General features: G+C 46.2%; 1 pseudogene across 1 annotated transcript in view; it reads left to right on the top strand.

Annotated features, from left to right (window-relative positions):
- The window catches only part of LOC144119511 (uncharacterized), a 29,765-nt pseudogene extending 24,024 nt beyond the window's left edge, over positions 1 to 5,741 (top strand). The window contains exons 13-14 of the transcript XR_013312390.1: positions 956 to 1,090; positions 4,788 to 5,741. The product of XR_013312390.1 is annotated as an uncharacterized LOC144119511 (transcript). The remainder of the gene's footprint in view (positions 1 to 955; positions 1,091 to 4,787) is intronic.
- The last annotated feature ends 299 nt before the right edge of the window (positions 5,742 to 6,040 follow it).

Genomic DNA, 6,040 nt, shown 5'->3' with positions numbered 1-6,040 from the left:
ATTCGGAGTAGCCGACATGCGACTGACGTGGGTGGCTTGGTTGCTGCAAAGACCTTGTCTCCACGTGAGGCGATAACGTGCACAGAACTCGGTTAGCAAGTTCTGGCGGTTTTTATCCTTCTGGGCTAAGAATAAGATCAAAAGAAAACACTGTTTCTTTTTGTCCCAACTTTCAAGGTTTTTTTTTTTTTTCAGGCACTTCTTTAGTTGCAGCCAGTCATGTTGGTTATTTAGTGTGATTTTCGCCCCAACTCCGAGAGTCCAAAACCAAACCCAGGAGCCCCGTCTGTCGTTCTGGGCTAGGCATTGATGCTCTGCACCTTCGGCTGTGCTATGAAGGGAGGTTTTCTCTGTTAGCCAGTGCTATCTTGTTTTTCATTCTGCCTAATGTGTTGTAAATTTGTGCAGATCTTCTGTACATGAAATTTCCTCTATTCTAGTCACTTCCCTTTGTTGCAAATCGTCATCACTGCACTCTGTCGGACGGGGCACCTCTGCTGCGATAAGAACCGCCATTATTTTCTGGAGGCTACTCAAAAATACGACGAAGAGAGAAAGACTGTTTACCATGGGTAAGCGCGGATAATCGTGCTGTAGCACTAAGTACGGTGGGCAATTAAGGTCCTTGCGCGCTAAAGGCCTTTGTCTTAAAGACCTTTACCACAAAGGCATTTCCCCTAAAGGCCTCTACCCTGAAGCCATTTGCTATGAAACCCTTCACCCAGGTCTTCACCCATGTGAAGGCCTGCCAGGGGTACGCACGTGGCAGGTTGCACACAACACGGTCACGGTCAACAGAAGGGGGGGGGGGGGGGAGTCAAAGCACGCTTCAAAGCTTAATCACTCACTGGTTTAGTGTCTGGCCAAAAGCAGGAAATAAACATATCAAATCTTTAGCTCACGTTTAGCCGCAGGAGTTGAGCCTCGCCTCAGTTTTGTAGACACGTTTGCGCAGGCCGTGGTGACGGAGACACCAGTCTCGTTCTACGTGGTGCCGGTCAGCCTGGCGGCCTCCATCAACGTCATGCTGCCGGTCTCCCTGCCGCTGCTCGTGATGCGAGAGTACCTGCACACAAAGTCCGCCCAAATGGTGAGAGCCGAGGGTACCTTTCGGCGCATCTTAGAACTCATGTGCTGACATTTTTATCAGCTGCATGTTGTCCTGGCCGTGTTCGCGGCGATCCAAGAAACGGCCGACAGTTCCCTGGAACCCCATCCCTTATGGGTCATCACAGAAAGTGTACTAGATGCAGGCATTCGCTGGTCCGCGGCGGAGCTAACAAACTGCAGAGAAGTGTTGAAAGACTGCATCAGAGCTTTATCTCAAGTTTCGCGGCGACGACCGTAAAATGCAGGCTAGTTCTGAACCAATAAATGGAACTGCCATGTAAAACGGCGCTTCTGGAGCGCACCAGCTGAGCCGTCCAGTCAGCAACGCTTGCCGCTAATGGGATCAGCCAAGCTGGTGAACTGACAACGAAAGGGTGCTGTCTACGGGGACAGTTACCCGTTCATGCCGGCAATGCACAGCATGGTCCATATGTAATCAATAGCTCATAGTTTACAAAATCGGATCCGGCGCTTAGAATAAGCCGTATGTCGCGTGCAGAAACTTAAAGCAAGAAAATTTTTAAAATCATTTTTCTCTATTCTTTCCGAGACACGATGTAGTCCATTCTCCCCCCCCCCCCCCCCCCCCAAAAAAAAAACAGCCCCTGTGGTCAGTTCTTCTTCATTCGTCTGTTCGCACTGCTTTTCATGCAACGCACTACCAACTAGCTCAATTGTCTGTATTAACGCAATACTGTTAAAGGCTCCGCTGACCAGAAAATCCGGTGTCGCCGTTGTCGGCGTTATGAGCGAAAAATAACGAGCATGGGTTTGGCAGGTGGTCCCCAGAGAGCAACCTGGGAGGAAGGTGGGCCACATAGGACACGTGACCTAGTGACGTCATCACAACCTGCCCACCGGATAGTGAGCAAACTGCGCACCGTGGCAGGAGGCAGTTAAATTAATGATATGATTGGTCACTCGAGAAGAGCAACCTCGGATGCCAAGGGTCCAGTGCTGGGAGGACCTCCCATCGCAAGGCAGTGGCGCATCGCTTAACCGCTGCATCACTGCGCCAGGAAGGGTATGAGGACGAGGACTCCCAGGGATCTATGGATGTAAAGTGGAGAATGACATTCTGCATATATGGGAATCTACCCGTTACACTCTCGAGTCATACCCTCGAGGCGGCGTTTAAGCGTCCCCTCCAATTTTCTTTTAATTCAGCCGTTGGAATTTGAGTCGAATGGCTGGACTTATTGGCGCAGGAGCCAGATATGCGATGTTTGAGCTGATTGCGAAGTTTTGTAGCTATTACTGTTTGATTTGGACAAAAAGGAAAAAAAAAACAAGGCTTATAGCATCACTTTGTTTGCTCTGGCTTGTTTTCAGCAATGCTTTACTAGCCAACAGTGAGACGTTGCAAAAAACTTTAGGGGACACTTAAGCCCCGCGTTAAGAGCATGACGCGATTTAATGGGTCCCTTCAGAGGCCTGGGATTCTCTCCGTATTAAGGCGAAAGCCCATCTTGTCTTATGAGTGGCGTGGACGGAGGCTGTAGGCGGAAGTTGTCCGCATGAACTGTGAATCATAAGTTGTTTGGTAAATAAAGCAAAAATGTAAAAGTTGATTATAGCAACTGTTCTTAAGCAACATGTATGTAATAAAAAAGAAAAACCAGAAATTTAAAAAATATAAAAAGTAAGAACATATAAATGAAACGCAAAAATAAAAAAGGAAAACAAAAGTGAACGTAATAAAAATAAAGTAAGAAAAACGAACAAAAATAACAGCAAATAAAAGAAAATGAGAAATGAAGGAAAAAAAGAGGTCAGGGAAAGGCTTCAGCATTTTCACTCATAAGCAGAATTTTTACTTCACAGACACGGAGGCAGTTCTTTCTTTCACAATCACATAATGCTTCAGCACTCGCCCCGCCTGAGCACACTCATTCGAAGCCCCCGCTTTTTTCGCAATCAAAGCGCACCCCTTCTCTGCTTCAAATCCTTCGCGCATGATACTCGCCTCTGTCGTTAGTTCGGAGACAACCTCGGTAACCGCAGTATCGTCGCCAACCCCTGCACACTCGCACGCGACACTGTCGTCAACGTTGTGCTGCTGTTCCATGTCCGTGTTGGCGGTGGCGCTGCTGACCGGCTTCTTCTTCCCGAGCTCTAGCAGCATTCCCTTACGTTCCGTGAAGGTATACATGTTAAGTATATCATCTCACTAATGGTGCGTACTTCGGCGGCCAAGGAGTAGCGTGCCTGACTCGGTGTCCAAGGGTCAGCGGTTATTTGATTAACAACCGGCCCATTTTTCCCCAATTTTTCGCGACATGCCAACGCCGGGTTTTCTGCCGAGACCCTACACGCTTGCTTCCGTGCAAGTGCGCCTACTCTTTCGACTAAGCTCTGCCTACATGCCCATATACCGGATGTTTCACCCAAGACTTACTGCAATTTTTAAAAATAGCTTTTTGAATTAAGATAGCCTTTTTTGGCATATCATTGTTAGCTGTGTAGCGCATCAGAATACAGCTAATATATGCTAATAGGCTGCGGCTGGCTAACTAATATTGAACACTTAACTTTTTAACGATAACATAGTCTCCCTATTTATTGACGCACGTGCAGCCTACCATAATTAATGTCTATATAACTTTTTATAATTTTGGAAATGCGGTAAACCTCATCCTTGTAGCCCAACAATTAAAATTTATATTATAATTTTATTAAAATTGTGATATTTAATTATTGCGTGATAAATATGGCCGATCCACTACTACGGTACATGTCACGATGGTGATACTCAGAAACATAACCTGACAGTCCGTACAAATCCCTATCATTGGCGGACAACCACGTTTCAGACAAGCACATGAAAGTGAATACATGACTGATAACGGTGGAAAAAGACAGAGTATCGTCATGTTTGCGCAAACTGCGGATGTTAAAATGTATTAGTGATTAGGCTGGTGGACTTTACATTAATATCGATGTTAACGGGTGCAAGAAACACACTGGAAGACATGGTGAAGCTTCAGGAAAGAAAAATGAAATTGAGAGCAGAAATGAACTATATGTAAAAATTTCAAGATCCCTCACGCTGAAAATGTGGTAGACACGACTGTCATCGGTCTTTCTTGCCTTGACTGCGCAGTTAGTCATGGATAGATCTTTCTAACATTTTGCTTTCTGGAAGCGCCTGTGCAAACGCCTTTTCCTTTGGGCGCCTTTGGGCGTTAGGTGACTATTGAAGAACACAGGTTGCTCCACAAGTTATTAAGACCGAATTGCGGACGTGGCCAGTTGCGCTTTTCTCGCCTTGTTAGCAAATTCCGTCTCTTTTGCTCTCGAGCAGAACCGTGCAATAATGTTGGTTCCTTTCTTTAATGAGACACGGTGTACTGTGTCAACATCAGTGGCTGAAACAGGGCATTCCACTTTTTCACCGATTGCCCGAACTACTGCGAGGCAAGTCCTGGTAGGTGTCTGTATGGTCGAACGTGTAACGCCGTGTCATGTATTCGGCAGGCTGGCACCGGCGGAGGTGATCTTTGATGCTGATTGTGTCTCATTATTATCGCATCTAGAACACGTGGCTGCTTCGGTTTGGGGATGCTGGAGGTCAGTGCGAAGCTTGCTCTGGTCTTGTAGGCTAGTATTTTTCTGTGCTCCGCAATTTCTGGTGGCGAGAGTTTACCAATCGTTCCACTGTCACGCGCGTCCTCCAGGTGGCGTACGGCGTCTTCCTCAAGTGCATCGCCGTGGCCGCCATATTCGTCTCCATGAACACCATTGGCCTCGTCGCTTTCCAAGGCGACCCGCTGCCAAAGGCGCAAGCCATGCGCACCCTCCACAATTCCACTGACATCAACAGCCTATGACACCCCGACAGTGATCTCTGCTTTGTATAGTTGCCATGCTTTCTTATATTTTTTATTTCATTGAATGTCACATGCATTAACGTAAAACTTCTCTGTGTGCCTGCCGCTACAGTCGCAGTCTTTGTCCGAACACATCCGCTGATTATCACCTTTATGTGCCCCCTTATTAACCCATTTGTTAAGCTCGTGAACAATCACATCTGTGTAGGTTTGGAGCCTGTAATATTTTCCTGACTTGAGACATTGCTTTGTTCGACTAAGTGCGGTGATCACCTTCGCGTGCACGTTTCTGCATCTTAATCTGCTTTTGTGATCTGTAAAACTATGCAAATTTTTGTGTATGCAGCATCACTCGAAGGCAGTGCGGTGTGCTACGCTACTGTCCTAAGTCTTGCGACGAAGAAGTGTACAGCGGTGACCTGTGCGCCGAAAATATTTCAGTAACGGACTCCGTACGACTTCAGAACTTAGCACCTATATAAATGAGGCAATCTTGCGGAACTCTTTGAAAGCAGGTTGACGGTGAACTTTTTTATTTTCCGTAGAAAGGAAAGCAAAATCGCGAACTTAGTTTACGGCTTGTAACAGCCGCATACATGACGCCATACCGTGATAATACTTTGTTGTGGATGCCAGTTAGCGCTGTCATGTGCGCAGTGCTCCGTGGGAATACATATTTTTGAAAGAAGAAGCCTTCGGAATCCTCGGAATATGTTCTCTGAGCGCCATAAATAATTCGTTGTGGCATGTTAGACGGTACGTCACAAAACCCGAAGTCAGCAAATATAAATGGCGTAAAAACGAAAGAGGATGTCCATGACATATACTGCGTTTTATTAAACCAGCGGTTGTAACCACTCTTAAAATGCCATCACAGCTTTGTTAGAATTATTTGAAGCCACTTTACTTCGTATATTACAGGTTTTGAATTGCGAATGGCTTTCCTAGTTTTATATTTTTCTCCCGGTTGTCTATAATGGCCAATAAGCCGGACATGATTTTGTCAGTAAAATGTAGACAATAACATGCGTTGTGTAGTCAATCGCCAAGTGACCCGTATTCTATGAAGGCTGCCTTGTTGTCCTTAGTCTACTGCTGCT

Source organism: Amblyomma americanum, chromosome 2 (assembly GCF_052857255.1).
Source record: "Amblyomma americanum isolate KBUSLIRL-KWMA chromosome 2, ASM5285725v1, whole genome shotgun sequence".
Lineage (NCBI taxonomy): Eukaryota > Metazoa > Arthropoda > Arachnida > Ixodida > Ixodidae > Amblyomma > Amblyomma americanum.
Note: the sequence above shows the minus strand (reverse complement) of the source record. Positions and strands in the feature narration are given on the sequence as shown.